We start from the raw sequence: 18,274 nt of genomic DNA on the forward strand, positions 1-18,274 counted from the left end.
AATAGATAAGCCGAGTTACAGTTTGGCACATTATACAGATTTATTGGGATAATAACAATTTATTGAGATGGTAATAAATGTTACATTAGATAAAGGCATATAGTTTGCCTTGAGACTGAGGTGTAAAAATAAATCTTGCATATCAGTAGCATTTTTGCCAAGAGGCTTTATAAGCAATATGTTTGCAATACATGTTTTTTATTTATTGCTAGTACAATCGACTGTCAAAAGGTCATAATTTTCCAATTGTAAATATTTCCTTTACATTGATATCCTGCACATTTTGAAGAAAAGTTTGCTCTCAGATACGCTGCCTGTTTCATTTGACTATCCTTATTTTTTTAAATAAAATAAAATAAATAAAGACTTGAAAACTTTAATGTTTAGATCAATGGTAGGTAACTTTTGAGAGCTGGGGGGGGGGGGGCAGACCTAACTCCAATTCCTCCAACTAAAAAAGCAAAATCACATCCAGAAGACCTACTGGGTACGATTTAAACTATATTTCACACCCTCCTGACTCCGCTTCAGGCAAAAGAAAAAAGAAAAAGGAAGGAAAGAGAGACAGAGAGGATAACATCCAAGTCACTTCCTATTTTACAAAGTCCTCTCCTATTCTAAAACTGCTCAGGGCAAGCAAAATGTGATGATATTGCCCCTCCCAATTCTGTAGGAGTCATTTGAGGGGAAATAATTCCAACCAAAATAAACTGTTTTTAATAATAATAATAATAATAAATTTTATTTGTATGCCGCCCTTCCTTCGATCAGGGCGGCTCACAACAGTAAAAGCAAACAATTTCAATAAAAATTACAATAAGAATACAATAAAAACATCCAATACACAATCCTACAGTAGAGGAAAAAAAATTAAAAAATTAAAAAAGCCCCATGACCCAACCTCTTGGCCACGAAAAGAGGAGGGAGGCCCACAGGATATCTATTTGGGGAATGCCTGTTGAAAAAGGAAGGTTTTTAAGTCCTTCCTAAATTGGGCCAGGGTGGTAGACGAGCGGAGCTCAATGGGCAGCGCATTCCAAAGGGCTGGGGCAGCTGTGGAGAACGTCCTCCGCGAAGTGGAGGCTAACCTAGCCCCAGGCACCTTCAATAGCTGCTGCCCAGTCGATCTGAGGGTGTGAGGCGGAATATACGGGGAGAGGCGGTCCTTTAGGTATCCTGGGCCCAAGCCATTTAGGGCTTTATAGGTAATTACCAACGCCTTATATTGAGCTCGGAAACAGATGGGCAGCCAATGGAGGTCCTTTAAGACCGGTGTTATATGGCTGGTCCTGGGAACACCAGTGACCAGCCGGGCTGCCATGTTCTGCACCATCTGCAGTTTCCGAGTTTGGTATAAGGGTTGCCCCATGTAGAGTGCGTTGCAGAAGTCCAATCTCGAAGTTACCAGAGCGTGTACAACAGTTTCTAGATCCCTCTGGGCCAGGTATGGGCGCAGCTGGCGAATCAGCCGGAGCTGATAACAGGTGCTCTTGACCGTCGCGTTCACCTGAGCAGTCAGGTGAAGCGACGAATCAAGGAGCACCCCCAGACTGCGCACAGAGTCCTTTACAGGGAGCGTGACCCCGTTCAGGACAGGTGGAACCACCGCCATTCCTGGGCCAGGGGAACCTATCACTAGTACCTCCGTTTTCTCTGGATTCAGCTTGAGTCGGTTTTCCCTCATCCAGCCCATTACTGACTCCAGACAGGCCGCGAGAGGAGAGACGCCATCCCCAGTCACTGCATCAGTCGGAGACATAGAGAAAATGATTTGGGTGTCATCAGCATACTGATAACCCCGCGCCCCATGTCTCCGGATGATCTCTCCCAGCGGTTTCATGTAAATGTTAAATAGCATGGGAGACAGAATAGCTCCTTGAGGGACCCCAGTTTTAAGGGGCCTCTCATCGGAGCACACGTCTCCCAGCTGCACCATCTGGGACCTCCCAGAGAGGTAGGACCGGAACCACTGGAGCGCAGTGCCCCCGATTCCCACCTCTGCCAGGCGTCCCAGAAGGATACCATGGTCTATGGTATCGAAAGCCGCTGAGATGTCCAAGAGCACCAGCAGGGACACGCTTCCCCCGTCGATGCCCAGACGGAGATCATCGACCAAGGCGACCATGGCCGTCTCAACCCCGTAGCCCGCCCGGAAGCCAGTTTGAAATGGGTCCAGATAATCCGTTTCATCCAAGACCGCCTGAAGCTGGATGGCAACCGCCCTCTCGATCACCTTTCCCAAAAATGGTAGCAGCGAAACTGGCCGGTAATTATTATGTACCAGGGGGTCGAGGGAGGGCTTTTTTAGGATCGGTTTTACGATGGCCAATTTAAGATCCGATGGAAATTGCCCATCCCTCAAAGATGAATTAATTATCCGGCGTAACAATAATGTTACCGCCGGTCCCCCCTGGGCCGCTAACCACGAGGGGCAGGGATCAAGAGAGCAGGTCGTTTTCCGAACACTTCCGAGGATCTTGTCCACATCCTCGGTACTCACCAACTCAAACTGATCCAGTTTAACATAGTCCACGGAGGCTCTGGACGCTTCTACCCTAGGTTCTGCTATAACGTCGGCGTTCAGACTTTCGCTTATACGAGAAGTTTTATCAGCAAAAAAGTCGTTAAATAAGTCACAGCAGGCCTTAGAAGGTTCAAGGATCTGGTTCGGGGTGGGAGGGAGCTGAGTTAGCTCCCTGACCACTCTGAACAACTCTGCCGGACGCGACTCAGCGGACGCAATACGAGCACCATAGAACGAATTCTTTGTTGCTCGTATTGCCTCTCCATAGTCCTTTAATAATTGGTCTAGGAGAGTCTTGTCGTCTAAGCGAAGGTGCTTGCGCCAACGGTACTCTAGCCGTCGCAGAGCTCGCTTCCTTGCCCGGAGATCTTCCGTATACCAGGGCTTACGTTTGGAAGCGGGCCTGAGAGGGCGCTTGGGAGCGATCCCGTGTATAGCCCTAGAAAGACCGGTATTCCAGATACCGGTGAGGGCGTCAACAGAGTCGCCGTCATTTCCAACCGTGAGTCCCTCTAAGGCTTCTTGGAACCTCTCAGGTTCCATCAGCCTTCGAGGGTGGACCATCCTAACAGGTCCACCACCCCCGGGGGGGATCTGGGTAGAGGCCTTGAGTTTCACCTCTACCAGGAAATGATCCGTCCATGACAGGGGGGAAACATTAACTATTTCCGCCCACGGATTCTCCGCCTCCGAACAGAAGACCAAATCAAGAGTATTACCCGCACAATGCGTAGGACCCTGTATCAGCTGGGACAGGCCCATGGCCGCCATGGTCTCCATGAATTCCCGAGCCACACCGGGTGGAACATAGCTGGCCGTGAGGGAGATGTTGAAGTCGCCCAGGACAAGAAGCCTGGGCGTCTCCAGCATCAGCTCAGCGACCAGCTGTGTCAGCTCGTTAAGGGAGTCCGCTAATGCACGGGGTGGCCGATACACTAACAGAATCCCTAGACTGTCCCTAGCCTTTAGGGTCAGGTAAATACACTCGATATAGGAAGTCTGTCGGATGTGGTTCCTGGAGAGGGACACGGTGTTCCTATGTACCAAGGCCACTCCCCCCCCCCCGCCCACCTAACCTGCGCTGGTCCTTCACCGAGTACCCAGCAGGCAGGGCCTGAGCCCACACAGTATCACCTTCAGGCCCCAGCCAGGTCTCGGTAATGCAAGCCAGGTCACACTTCGAGTCCTCCAACAACTCCTGGAGGATGTGGGACTTGTTGTTGAGAGACCTGGCATTGCACAGGAGCAGCGACAGGGTTTGTGGTACGGTTGGAGAGACCCTCAGGTCCTTCAGGTTGGGAGGGGGACAGGAAGGTGAGATAGATATGACGCATCTGTCACGCCTTCCCCTGGAACGCAAGTCCCTTCTCCCACCGCCATACCTCCCCCTGCCCCACACAACCTCTATTGGAGCTCCGCCCACCAAGGTGTTATCCCTGGCCCAGGCATCCCCCACATCCCTATCCTCCCCCCGCCCCTCTATGGCTATTAAAGGAGCAGAGGTTAGCCACTGCAGGCATCCTCTGCTCCCAGGGCCAATCAAATCTCCCACACAAGTGCTGCGCAGGTGTGGTACTCCGCGGTCCGCGGGCGGTCCTCCCGAGGAGGCGTGCCAGAATTGCGCAAAAACAGTTCATCCATGGTGCTGAGATCCATAAAACCTGCAAAAATGGCCCAACATGTGACCTGCAGGTTGCATTTTCCCCATCCCTGCCTTAACCCAATAAGGACTGAACAAATTCAGTGGCCAATATTATGTTAAGTGACTATGGGGAGCAATATGGGGGGACAGGATGGAAAAACAAGAGAAGAGATGGAATGTAGAGAAATATACTTACTATTGCTAATGCAGTTGTGGTCTACACCAGCAGGAAACCCCATATTCACCCCATTGCTACAGCATAGTTTCCCAGTCTGCAGCAATGATAATAATGGCACCATGATGACATTGGAGTAACTTGGAAGAAAAAGGCTGTCTACAACAGTCATGTGTCCTATACTGTGGAGAATTTCTGGCCACATGGCTGTATCTTCATCACCAATCCAGATTTTCCAGGTGAAAGTAGGTTAAAGGCAGTTCTTTTTTCTCTGATTTTTTGGGAAAAAAGCCCTGCATTGCCTGCAAATCCTGAAGAACATTATATGCCCAGGTTTTTAATGGGTTTTGAGCTACTACAGATGCCCCTTAGTAATGGAAACTGATTCCTGGATGCAGAGTGGCCATACATAGTACCATGACTGCACTAAGTTGGTTTTTGGCAACACACTGCAAATATGGCCAACCATTTATAAATGATGCTTCAGACTGGAAGCTATACAGTATTATGCTCAGAAATCTGCTAGGAGATGTAAAGTAGTAGCTCACCCATAAAATCCACCCAAAAAGTAGAGAGAGGTTTAGGTTTACAGAAAAATGACAGCTCCCCAAAATAAATAAGTGTACCCTATAGTATCAAATAACCGGCCTGAATCCTACTGGTACTCCAAACAGAACTGTTGTTGTTGCATGCCTTCAAGACATTTCTGACTTATGGCAATGCTAAGGTGAACCTATCATGGGATTTTCTTGGCAAGTTTCTACAGAGGGAATGTGCCATTGCCATCCTCTGAGGCTGAGTTAGTGTGAATTGCCCAAGGTCACCCAGTGGGTTTACATGACTGAGCCAGGATTCAAACCCTGGTCTCCAGAGTCCTATTATGCTTGGAACTATGGATAGGATCCAGGCCACTTTGTGGCTCTTCAAACATTGTGAAGAGCTATACCTAGTGGCTTTGAAATCAGACAATTCCTGTGTCTTTACTTGCCACAAGTAGTTACAGGATCATGATCAGTCTTCTTCCAATATACCCAGAGGCTGCAAACAAGTTGTTTCTCTACATAGTTAGAGCTGCCATGTTGTAAGAGTTTAAGTGGTCTTCATCTATTAATATTATTGGTCTAACTGTGATACTGAACTGGAAGCCTATCTGAGCATCCTTTTTTAAAAAATTGGGACCAAGGTGTACTCTCAAATTGAAATAAATAGGAATGAATACTGGCCTGCTACTTGTAGGTGATACCCATTGATGGGAAAGGACACAATGTACAGTACAGGTGCAGTCACACTGGCCTCTAGCAGTTTGTGCCAGCTTATAATGAAGTCTTGGAAACAGCCCTGTGTTGTATTCTGTCCCTGCATTATTTCCTGTGTACCTCTCATATGAAGTATAAAAAGTATGTATTATTAATGGCTCTGGCTTAACTGTGCACCTAGGAATTCTATTGCTCTATCCCTCAAATAGCCGTTTCTATGAAATGGAATCCCGGCATCAAGAGGTTTATGTGTGAAAACCAGTCTCACTGCCAAAGGGAAATTCCTCGGAGGATTTTGTGTGCTTTACAGAGCTCTAGTTTGGGTTGTAAAGTGACCTGTGCTAAATCAACGGTTTTGATTAGATAACCTGACACCCATTCAGTTCACTTCTTGTTGCTCCAAACTAATTAAAGCAATTTTAAGAGCCAAACATTGTGTGTGAATTTGGAACTGGAATTTCAGTATTACTGTTAGATGGTTGAACATTGTCTTTCTTGAAGCTTGACTATGAGCAGTACAGGGGAATATAGAAGTGTATATCAGCTAGGATGGATTTTACACAACTATCTTGTTTTACGTTAAAGGCACACACTTGGCAAAGCTTCAGAGACTGGTCAGGAACCTTTCTACATTACATTGTCTTGCATTTTTAGCAGAAGTTTACACATTACAGCTGTGAAAAGAAGGTTGTGCTAAATTGTTCCATATGGTGGCTGTCATCATGTGGTGAGCCATTTTTATGCATCATTCATCCATGTGGATCAGATTATTTTCTACATGCCACCATAAACCTATTTGTAGTGGTATGAATAAAACTGATGACCCAACTAGATACAATGTTAGATCATGACTCCAATTAATGTATCATATTTTTAATGAATGAATGAATGAATGAATGATAGTTGTGCTCCTCTTCCAACTAGGATTGGAACCATAGGAAGGAGCACTAACACTTTTACTCTCATCAAAATGCCCCAAAACATTTCCCCACAATTTTGCAATTTACCCAGTTGTAGGCATAAATACTCCAGTTTCCTCATATGTTGTCGTACGCCTTCGAGTAATTTCCAGTTTATAGTGATCCTAAGAATGGTGACCCTAAGAACCTATCACAGTGGTTTCTGGGCAAGGTGTTAAGAACGGGTTTGCTTCTGCCTTCCTCTAAAGCTAAGAGAGTAAAACATGCTTAAAGCCACCCAGTGGGTTTCCATGAACTGGGATCCAAGCCCTTGCCTGTGTGGCAGCCTGCCTGCACAAAATATATCTTCCCCAGTATACCATCTTTACCAAGGACGTAAACAATATGCAGACATATAACTAACATATCAAATTGTTTGTTTTTTTGGTTTGTAACATATTGCCTGATGAAGAAGCCCATGGAGCTTCGAAAACTTGCAACAAGTATATTGTGCATTTCGGTTGGCCAATAAAGTTATCACTGATGGATTTTTGTTTGCATTTCTTATTATTGTGTCAACACACTGATGTGTCTACATTTCCCAACATACACTTCTTTTCATTATGTATGTTTAGGACTCATTCTCCCTCCTGTGAGATCTCCCTTCACAAATTACTGGGAAAGTTGAAATGTATGAAGTTTTCAACTAAGGATGTAAATTTATTCAGTTCTTCTCAGATGCAAAGATGAATAATTACAATAGTGTTTTCCCCCCTACAGCAGGTGAAAAATATTCCTCTATAGTGCTCTCCCCCTATTCAAAAAAGATTACTTATTTTGTAGGGGGAAAATGTGGGCTGTTGGGAAATTATACTATTATAAACCAACTTACGACTGCACAGTATTCCCAGGAGAGGAGAGTTGCCATAGCTGTACCATCGAGACCATTGAACAAATGGAGAGAACAGTGTGACTGTTCTACAATGGCTCTTATGTGCAATAGCATGGCAGTATGATGTTGAAGGTTTTCATGGCCGGCATCCATGATTTGGGGGGGGGGGGGTGTCAGGCTATGTGGCCATGTTTTAGAAGAGCTTGTTTCTGATGTTTTAAGTATAGATATATAATTAAACAGACACAAATCCTCCCACCATGAGGCCTTACAATTCAACAACAGAAAAATACACAGATTAACATGGAAATCACTCCTCCCAACCCAGGTTCACACTACACACACACACACACACACACACACCCCACTCACTTCCATGCCAGAACAGAGGATTACCAGTGGAAAGTCATGGTTGCTCCAAGCCCAGCCAGAAAAATGTCCCCACCTTTCACAGTGCCTACACCCCCAACTGAGCAACGGGATGTCTTATTTGGTGCCCTGTTGCATATCATCACAATTCTTTAACATGGTCTCAGCCATATCAGTGGCATAGTTGTATCATCATAAAATTACTCATCATACTCTGTGATGCAGGATGCCAGTGGTCAGTTTTTGTGCAAAATAAATAAATAAATGTTCTTTTCTCTGTGGTACTTTAAATACCAGAAGAAGATTGTGCAAAATTCTCACTGGTCTATTATTCTTCCCACCAGGGAGTCCACAACTGTCAGGAAACCAATTTTTTTCAACCTAGGAATAAATAATTAATAACATTCTTTCCATGCTTACTTTCAACTAGCCATTCAGTACAGTTGGGGAATGTGTAATTACTCATAGTAAAGTGTGCATGGTTGAAGGCTAAACAAAACTGATTACAGAATAAGTACAGTGAGCCAAATCCTTAATCTTTACATCAGCCAGGACAATTCCTATGAACTTTATTAGGTCTATAATGATATAAGTATGGAAACTATCCACATGGACTACTGATGGAGTGTATTGGCAACTCACCCTGTGGTATGAAAACATCTCTATTTCCAGCATAAAACATGCAAACTGTAAAATAGTGTATTTTCTGTGCATGGACACTCTCAATATTGGCATTCATGTTGGACCTTCTCTTAATCTCACCATGAATTGTAATTTAGCAAAGTGTGGAAGATGACACTTGGCAGAGGAGAAGAGTGTGCTGCTGTTATTTCCCACAGTTTGCTGGAAAAACACATAAAATATGTATTTCACCTGATATAAAATTACCAAAAACATAAATATACTTTGTTGCCATGGGCAACATTTTCATTCATGAGGATGAAAAGCACATGGAACAAAGGATATACAAATTAAAGGTAAGCACAAAAACAGCAAGTACACTATGGCAAACAGTATTCCATTCAATAAATCAAAGCAATTGCCAGACAGACAAATCTCTCCCTTTCAGTGTTCTTCAATGAAACCAAGTTAATTTTTGAAAGAAAGCAGTTTTTGCTGTTTCCCATCCAGCTGGCAATAAGGTCAACTGTAAGTGGTATGCAAACAGAAATCTCAAATGTACCAGCTCCAGCCAGAGTCCACCACTGCCAATGTTATGCCTTTCATTTTACTCAGTGATCCTCTGACATTTCTATGTTTAGAAATATATACCACATGCATTTTCTTTTTCATATGCCTGAATATTTGGGAAGATTTCCTTGGATGACTATCTGCCATATAATTATAGAATACAGATCAAGCCAAACTTAAGTAGTATTTTAGTCTTACTGATTTGAACAGAAGACATTTGGGTGTGTCATCTCACATTTAGGTGTGTACTTTCTCACTGAAATATATAAAATTTTGAAAATGGTTACCTTTGGGTTGATTGTGTCCCATTGTAGTTTACCAAATAATTATTATATGCAATATGGGCAGCTAAGGGCCTAAATACTCTAAAGGCACCAAATCCTGCTTGATCTTGGAAGCTAAGTAGGGGCAGCCCTGGTTAGTACTGCCAACAAATACCAAGATCTGTACACTATATTCCAGAGGAAGGAACTGACAAAACCACCTCTGAGTATTCCTTGCCTAGGAAAACCCTATGAAAAAGTTAAGGGGTTGTCATAAGTCAGAAGACAATTTGAAAGCACATACACAAATACATGGAGAAAGTTTATGGGTGTGAGGGTCTACCAGTCTCTCTGGTTCCATCTTTAGCCACATTATACCAGGGGCATTGAATATGTATACACTGAGATATTGTTGAAATAAGACTTCCATCAGTCTTACTCAGCATAGCCAATGGTGAGGGCAGATGGAAGTAACAGTTCAATATATAGTTTGTGTCCAAAATGTCTGAAGGCCTTAGTATGCTGCCCATGCACCAAGGCAGCCAAAGTGGCAAGGGGCAAAAATTGACTCCACTCGTCACAAAGTTTATTTAAATGAATGTCTCTTCTTTTACAGAAGGGAATTTGATCCAGCAAGAATTATTTTCAGCTCTTGTTTCTCCCCTGCCTGCTCTTCACAGCTCTTCCAATGTCAAGGTGACAGATATCCTAACTGCAAGCAAGAAGCAGACCCCATAAAATGTAAGATATTCAAGAAAAATGTAGGATGTTCAAAATAAAAGTTAAAAACGCTAATATAAATTCATGTTTCTTAGTCATGTTCACCTAGATTATTTTCACCATCTAAATAACTCCTTAGAGAACAGACATTTGTTTCTCCTATACGAAGGGCATGGCTCTTCCAAGACAGTGCCTACTGTAATGTGTGCATGCATCATTTAAAAACAAGATGCATTTCATCTTCAAAACTAGTTTTTTCTCTTGTAAAGATTTTATGCAGATATAATCAACAAGCAAATAAACCCACATGATAGATTCAATTTCTTTCATTAGGCATTATGTTGAGTGAAGGGGGAAGAAGAAGGAAAAACTAGCAGAAACATATAGCTATGCAGAGAATAATGTTAGCCATGAAATGTTCAGGTTCAATCAATTTTCAGGTTCAGGTAGCTTCTTCATTTTAGAAGTTAGAATACAAATGTGAAACATTATACTCTTTTATGTACATTTCTTATAATTCTGTCATAATGTAGCCTCTTTAAAAAATTGTTCTTATCCTTTCAACCAAAAGATCTCTCTCATGTTTGTTTATTGGTTTCTGCAGAGACTAAATTAGATTTTTGGAAAGAAAAGGTAACTGGGAGGTCAGGTGTTATAAAAGAGCACTTGGTAGAAACAGTTCCTTGAGGTAAAACATCCACACCATTACATTTGTTTCTATCCAGTTAAGGTACAGTGTGAATTAAACATTTCATTATAGGCATGCTCGCAATGCTAGATTAACTGGAAAGGGCTTGGCCTCTAAGGATGTTGGTGGCTGAAACTATCAGTGAAGTTACTGAAACTTAAGCTTGCATCCCATTTCAGTACAGTCACTCTGCTTCTGGCATAATAACAAGGTAGAAGAAAAAATCAGCATGTGTTTTCTAGTTTATCAATGCCTCATTAACACCCACAAGAAGGCAGCAGTAGTTCAAGTCCATTAGAACTTTTGTATGTTTCATTGTGCATCTTACAACCAAAGCCAATTTCATGCATTCCAAGGATTTGGTTGTTTTGTTTGTATACAGTCAGACTAATGGGAGGCATTCAACTTGTGACTCAAGCAAAAAGTAGTCACTCCTGGCACCAGCTAGTAGAGTGTATCTTGGGCTCATTAGTTAATTCATTTCCACAAACACTGAGGAGTCAAGTTTAAATCATAACTATTCTGTGTCTCTCTTTTTTAAGCAGATAATCAAAATGCACTTGTCATGTTACCCTATGACCCATGAGTCAGAAACTACTTGGAAGGCACACAACAGCAACAATAACAAATTCAAAATGGATGTGGCATGTTACCCTCTGAACTGAAGATGTGTATATGCTAGGCTAGGCTATCTGTTACCACCAAGCAATCTCATTTTTTTTATTTATCTACTATTAAAATATTTATATGCTGCCCAATACCCTTTCAGGGCAGCATACAATCAGTTCAGTTTCAATTAAGCTAAATTGGCATTGCAGAAATAATGCAGTATGACACCATTTTAACTGTCATGGCTTAATGCTATGGAATCCAGGTATTTGTAGTTTTGTGAAATACTTAGCATTCTCTGTCAGAGAGCTCTAACTCCAAACTACAAATTCCCAGAATTTCACAGCATTGAGCCATGAGAGTTAAAGCAGTGTTATTAAAAACAATTCAAGCCAGTAAAAATAATTTAAACAGACAATAAGTTTATTTTAAAATCTGACAAATTTCACATTTTGAATCTATTTGTGATTTTAAATGTCATCACCAGCATCTTGAAATCAGATCCAGAAAGGTGTTGGCAAATGGTGGAACTCTTTCAAGACCAGTTTCTATGTGATGCGTTGGTTAAAAACATTTTACAGTTGGACTTGATTATTTGAGCAGTTGATTAATATGTTCTCTCCATGAATCTTTAGGTCCTTCAGCACAACTCTGCCATTTTTATTTGCAATTTTTCCATATCCATGGGGGTCTTTCAGCCCAGGAAATGTGGAGGGACCACTGTAGATGTATGCAGCTGGAAGTGCAAAGAAGACATTACCTTCATCTCCTGGAGGTCCAAAATGATTATGTCTTCTTTGTACAGCAAAAATGCTGCTAAATGCTGCCTGGGCTCCCCAGCCCTTATCTGATGACTAAATGGCCATGGGGGCACTCAGAAACAGTTGACAGATCAGCTGTTTTCACGGGATGGTTGTTGTGCCAAAAAGTACTGATACCACATTATGCAACAATCTTAAAATGGTATTGCAGGCATTACACCTGTCTGTGTTACCATAGGATTCTAGCCATTGTCATTCAATTTTTGAGCTTGTTTACAAAAACGTTTACAAAGTAGGCACAGACCCTCCAGTCTGCAATGTGATCTTTGCTGGCATTAGAACCCAGTCTGAACTTCCTGCTAAATGTCTTCCTCCAAGTCCTGTTTCTTCCTGAAAATGTTGTTTATTGTGAACAGCCCATACACAAGTAGCAATGGAGCTTGTGCAAAATTAGGGAGGACTAATGTTGATCAACTTGTCAGTATTGCTTTCTCCATTTGGTTTTTTAAATTCCAGGGTTCCTCATTTATATTTTAAAGAGTGCTAAATGAAAATGCCACAGTGAAGGTATTATTGACATGTTAAGCTTAATGTAAATTCTAGATAAAATAAAAAGCAGCGCAGACTGTTTCTGTTCTCTCTATAAAAACAAAACAACAACAACAAAACCACTCTGATTTTTCCCCATATCTGAAAGCTCTAGAGAAATGCCAGAAAGAAACCAGGAATTCATAATCCTGTGCTCAAGTATTGTGAAGTGTAATGGTACTGCTGGAACATGATTAAGACAAAAATAGAAGTTACATAAACAACACATTGTGACCTCTTTTTTTGTCTGAGTGTATTTTACTAGAATATTATGCCTCAGAAAGGATTCATAAGAAATGACTAAAACATAACTTTGAAAAAAGTTGGATTGTGGGGAGATAATTAATTAATGCAGAGTTGGGATATGAGTTACACACTTTATGTCTAAATTTACATGGAATGTGATGTACTTTCCCACTGAGTCTAGCCCACTAAAACTTTCTGATGTTTAAAATACTTTGTAATAAACAACTGTTGGACAGGAAAAGATTCTAGTAGATTGTACCCATTATCTAGCTGGTAAATTTATTGAAGCTTTTCTTTAGTTCTCTGTTGACCAAGAGGCATGGAGATAATCTAGCATCTAAAGACATGGTCATCATAGGTCAGAAACAACTTCAAGGCACACAGCAACAACAACCAACGTAGGACAAGGCTCATGAGAGGACAATTTGTTGAGCCCCTCTTAGATTTTGAACTGGTCCTAACTATTGAATAAAGGAGGCTCAACCTGTAGTTGGCCCTAATAAAGGTGTTGTCCATTTGTGGATCTTGGATTATTATTATTATTATTATTATTATTATTATTATTATTATTATTATGGATCAGTATGGCTACCTCTGTTTTTGTATTTTTCATGAATATGCATTATTGACCTGTAGCTCAGAGGCTTTAATTGTTTCTACTTTCAGAAAACACTTTTTTTCTGAGAAAATGCCAATGATGAAATGACTATTTCACCCATTGATCAAAAGCATTCTAACATCATAAAACTCAAAGAACTCTCCATTCACATTATACAATTTAGAAAATTCATTTTCTAAGCAACTCATAAAAACAAAAACAAAAAATAATATATAATTAGGCAAACATAGAAGGCAACAGTGGCAAACATAGATTGCCTGTCAATGTTTGACCAAGTTAGAGTTTGGGAACAGAGGCATATCAGTGTTGCTATTCCTTGAATTGTATACACACACACACACACACACACACTGAGAGAAACGAGAGTAACTTTAATAGTTTAAATATTAGAACACAACATTTCAGCTTCTTTTCTTCATCTGCTCTGATAGGAATCAAAATGTGCTGCCATAGAACAGGCAGGATGCAATATTATGAAGTGCAGCATTTCCAGTGCATTAGTAGTATCTCGTCTAGATTGGAAACATGAGGTTTAGGCATTTACATATCCAGAAGTTTTATTTTATTTTGTTTTGTATGCCACACTCTTTGATCAGATGGCACTTCTACTGCAATGGTTGGGAGATCAGTTAGGACGTGGGTTTTGTTGTTATTGTTGTTCTTTTCCAATAATAAGCATAGGGAAAGGAGAAGTGATGTAGATGTATATCTTTCTAATTAGGTTGCCAAGAAATAATAAGTGATACAAGAAATAAAAGTGTCTTAAAATGTCATATATATGGCTAGGCTTTGCACAGTGAAGAATAATGTTATCAGCTTTGTTCCCAAGATAGCAGTAATGTAAACAGACATATTTATACAACCCTGGGAAAAGATACCAATGCCAACTTCCTTCTGAATGTCTGTTATGGATTTAGCCAACAGTGTCACTAAGATTTTCAGACACTGCAACTATGGAAATCAGTTTCCAAATGTCCCAAATGCAATTTATGTTGATATTTGACAGACTATGAAAGTCTACAGACCAAAGACTACTGTCAAGATTTTGGCTAGGAGTCATCTGGCAACTCATTAGTACACATTTATTATACATATGCCATCCATAAGTGATTTTGAAGTGCATTAGCAAGCTAGTGCTTAATTTGTATCTTGAGGCTAACATTACAATTACTATACAGCATACTACTTAATATTAGATGTATCAGTGTATGTAAATATATCAACTGAAATGAGAGAGGCTTGCTATAAACACTACCAACCCTTACTGAATATGTTCTGAATAATCACTTTAATTTTGCATACCATAACATCCCAAATTCACAAAACAGTGATACCTTTATGGGGACAACCAAAAGCACAAAATATATGATGCAAGCTTTTAAAACTCCACTGGCTTCTTTAGCAGGCAAAGGTGACAAAATCATGCAGGGGAAAGAAAAATATTATGATGCTAGGCCTACATTTTGTCAAGATGTTGTTGTTGTTGTTGTTGTTGTTGTTGTTGTTGTTGTTCTCAATTAAGATGGTAAGGAGAGATATCCATGGAGGCCATTCCTTCTGACCATGTGGGCTCTGGGAGCAAAGAGTCCAGGACATAAAATCTAACCACCATTAGCAATACAAAAGATACTTCCATTAAGATCCACCTTTTCCTGATGACAAAGCCAGTGGGTCTTTGAAAACTTGCACTGTGTATTTTGGTCGATCCAATGAATGTACAGTGGTACCTCAGTATCCACGAATGGCAAGACCATGTTTTCTCCAGTGGTGATGCATACGTCTTGAGAAGTTCTTCAGCAGGCAAAGGGGCAGAACAGCAGCACGGTGATGCTAGCCCCACTCTCCACAAAGCAGTAGATACTGAATACTGTATTACTATTGAATAGGGTTGCCAGGTGAAATAAGGGACAAGTGTGGCCAGCATGGCATTGCGGTTTAAGCACTGGACTATGGAGAACAGCATTTGAATTCCTTTTCTGCCATGGAAATACACTTTGTAACCTTGAGCAAGTCACACTATCTCAGACTAAGAGGATACTAATGGCAAATCTCCTCTGAACAAATCTTGCCAAGAAAACTCTATGACAGATTCACCTTAGGGTCATCACAAGTCAGTAACAACTCGAAGGCACAGTGAGATAGATAGATAGATAGATAGATAGATAGATAGATAGATAGATAGATAGATCTTTTTACACCCATCTCTAAAATATCTAGACCAGTCTTCCAGACTGTGATCATGAGAGATGTAGACAATTCATGCTCATTTAAAGCATTTTCCGTGAAATAGAGCCATACTACACTGAGAAGATGGGGTCTGACAAATACATGCTGCAATCAATAGAATTATTTTTATTTTAGTTCCAATTTCCTAAATCTGTTTGCAAACCAAGGTTTTACATGTCTGAAAGCTGGTAGGCTGGAGCAAAGTGGCAACATGGATATCTGGCCTTGCCCACTTTGCCCTTGAAGTCCTTCTCAAAAGGGACCTTGGCCCCTGGTCTGAAAAGGGCTTCCCATGCCTTTTGAAAAGTCCTGTTTGGAGCTATGGTTTAGGACATAATCCTTTTGGTTTCCTCAAGAGGACTGCAATCAAGATCTAGTGAAATAGAAAGCCTTGTTTTTAAGATCTTGCATTATGAGAGTAAATTGCTCAGAGCATTGTCCCATGGAGTCTTGGAATGGATTACTGATAAAGTTTAAGAATTTGGGAGAAGAATTAGTGACATGTTTCTTTGGCTGCACCCCAAACCCTAACTGACATACATAATATCAAAACAATGCATGTGGGTGGGATAGACCCATCATCACATATCTTTTTATAGACAACCAGTATCTTGTTACTTTCCACCTCAGCAGCTGGCTTCAATCAATAAAGATATCTTCATGGGAGAAAAGGATAAATCCAATTCTTTTCCTAAACACATACGCATACATTTATGCCATATAAATTTTCTATATAACTTAGAAAAATACATATAAAAATTAAGCTTTGAAAGTGATTACCACATATAATGTAAACTTTGAATTTTTATAGACGTTCATGTCTTATTTTTCTTTTACTTCGTTGTGTTCTTATATATCAGGAGTGCTGATATAGGTGTATTTCTGTTTGCTTTTCATGAAATCAATGATTTTTAAAGATTATTTTCTCTGTTTCCCCTTCTTCCCCTGTAATAGTTTTTGACAAAATGGGATGGGTGCAGTCAGCATGTAACAGACACCCATACAAGTTCTGCATCTGAAACAGATGTCAAAAACCTTATATTGGTATGCAATTGTTGCATATTCTTTGAATGCACGCACATGTGTGTATACACACACTCACACACACCCACACCCACAGAGAGAGAGAGAGAGAGAGAGAGAGAGAGAGAAAGAAAGGGGTCATAAATCTTGACCAATCCACTGTGCTTTGGGAGGGGGCACTCATGGTTTCACAAATTGTGGTTTTAGTCGAACATCTGAAGATAGTGAATGCTTGCTTCTAAAATGCTTTCATTGTGGTATCTTCATGGCCTTATCAGCCATGCTGCTAACAGTTAACCATGTGAGTACATACTCTCCAAGAATCTCAGCTTGACAAGGACAGTCCTGATCAATTTTCTGTTGCCCTATTTTTTTCAGCTGTTCTTAAAATGTCCCATTTTCTCTCTCCTCCTCCCCACTTTTCACATTTGTCCATAGCTTGCCTCATTACTGGAAGAGATGACATGCTTTAGGGCTATATGAACTGGTACCAAGAAAATACAAGTACATCATTGTATGAAGTATTTATTTTAAACGTTTCTGTATTGCTTTTTATTCACGCAAATCCTGAAGTGGTTTAAAGCAACATAATAAAACAATCCAATGAAAACAAAGTAATATAGAAGCACTAAGCATTCTATCTGCACTTACAGTATATTTTAAATACCTCTTACTGTCTTTTGTAGTTTAAGAAAAACTACCTTGCCTTTCATTCCTGTGACCCACCTCCTTCAGGTGAAACTCATATTAAGTGTAAATAGTTAAAATTAAATATGCAACTTACTTGTCATAAACATAACATAGACCAAAAAACCTGTGACATGAAACATTGTGTTCATTGTTATGTAAGAAGGTCAGTATTCAAGCAACTGACATGTTGCATTGCAAGGAGCTATCATAGAACAGGGTGACCAGATATCATAACTGCAAAGAAGGAAAAGACACCTCAAAATGTAGGATGTTGAAGAAAAATGTAGGGCATGACAAAAGAAAAGCTACAAACACTAAAATAAATTAATTGCATATGGTTTATTTGGAACAGTTGCTGCATATAGTGTATTTTATTATGTTCTCAACCGTAATTTTCTAACAAACCTATCTTCATTAAAATGGCTTGTTGGCTTGCAATACAGAATTCTTTGCAAGACAAATGCTTAAAATTGTAATGTAATGTAATGTAAATGTTTCATTTGTCCATTGTGCTGAAATGGGGGGGGGGGGGACCTTTTCAACATTTGCATTGTGATTCTTAGTCATGCTCAAAATGAAGGACATTTTGGGATTCCTCCTCGACAGATGGTTGGAATGAAGAACATGTCCTGGAAAAGGAGGACATCTAGTCACCCTGGCCTAGTTGAGGAATAAAAGATGTACACACAGAGAGGAAGAGGAGGAGATGTTGCCGATGTGTCAACTGATAAGAGACCTTTCTCAACTAACAGATATATGGTAATGCATGGATATGTTCACAGTTGCAATATGAAAGCAGTTCAACCTCCAAAAAAGTCTCTTGGCAAAGTGAACAAGTAGTTTATAATAGTCCAGGTTTTAAAGATAACCAAAATGTATCCCAAATCTGCCTG

The sequence above is a fragment of the Sceloporus occidentalis genome, unplaced genomic scaffold, assembly GCF_023333645.1.
Source record: "Sceloporus occidentalis isolate IW3139 unplaced genomic scaffold, rSceOcc1.0.p SCAF_5, whole genome shotgun sequence".
Taxonomy (NCBI): domain Eukaryota; kingdom Metazoa; phylum Chordata; class Lepidosauria; order Squamata; family Phrynosomatidae; genus Sceloporus; species Sceloporus occidentalis.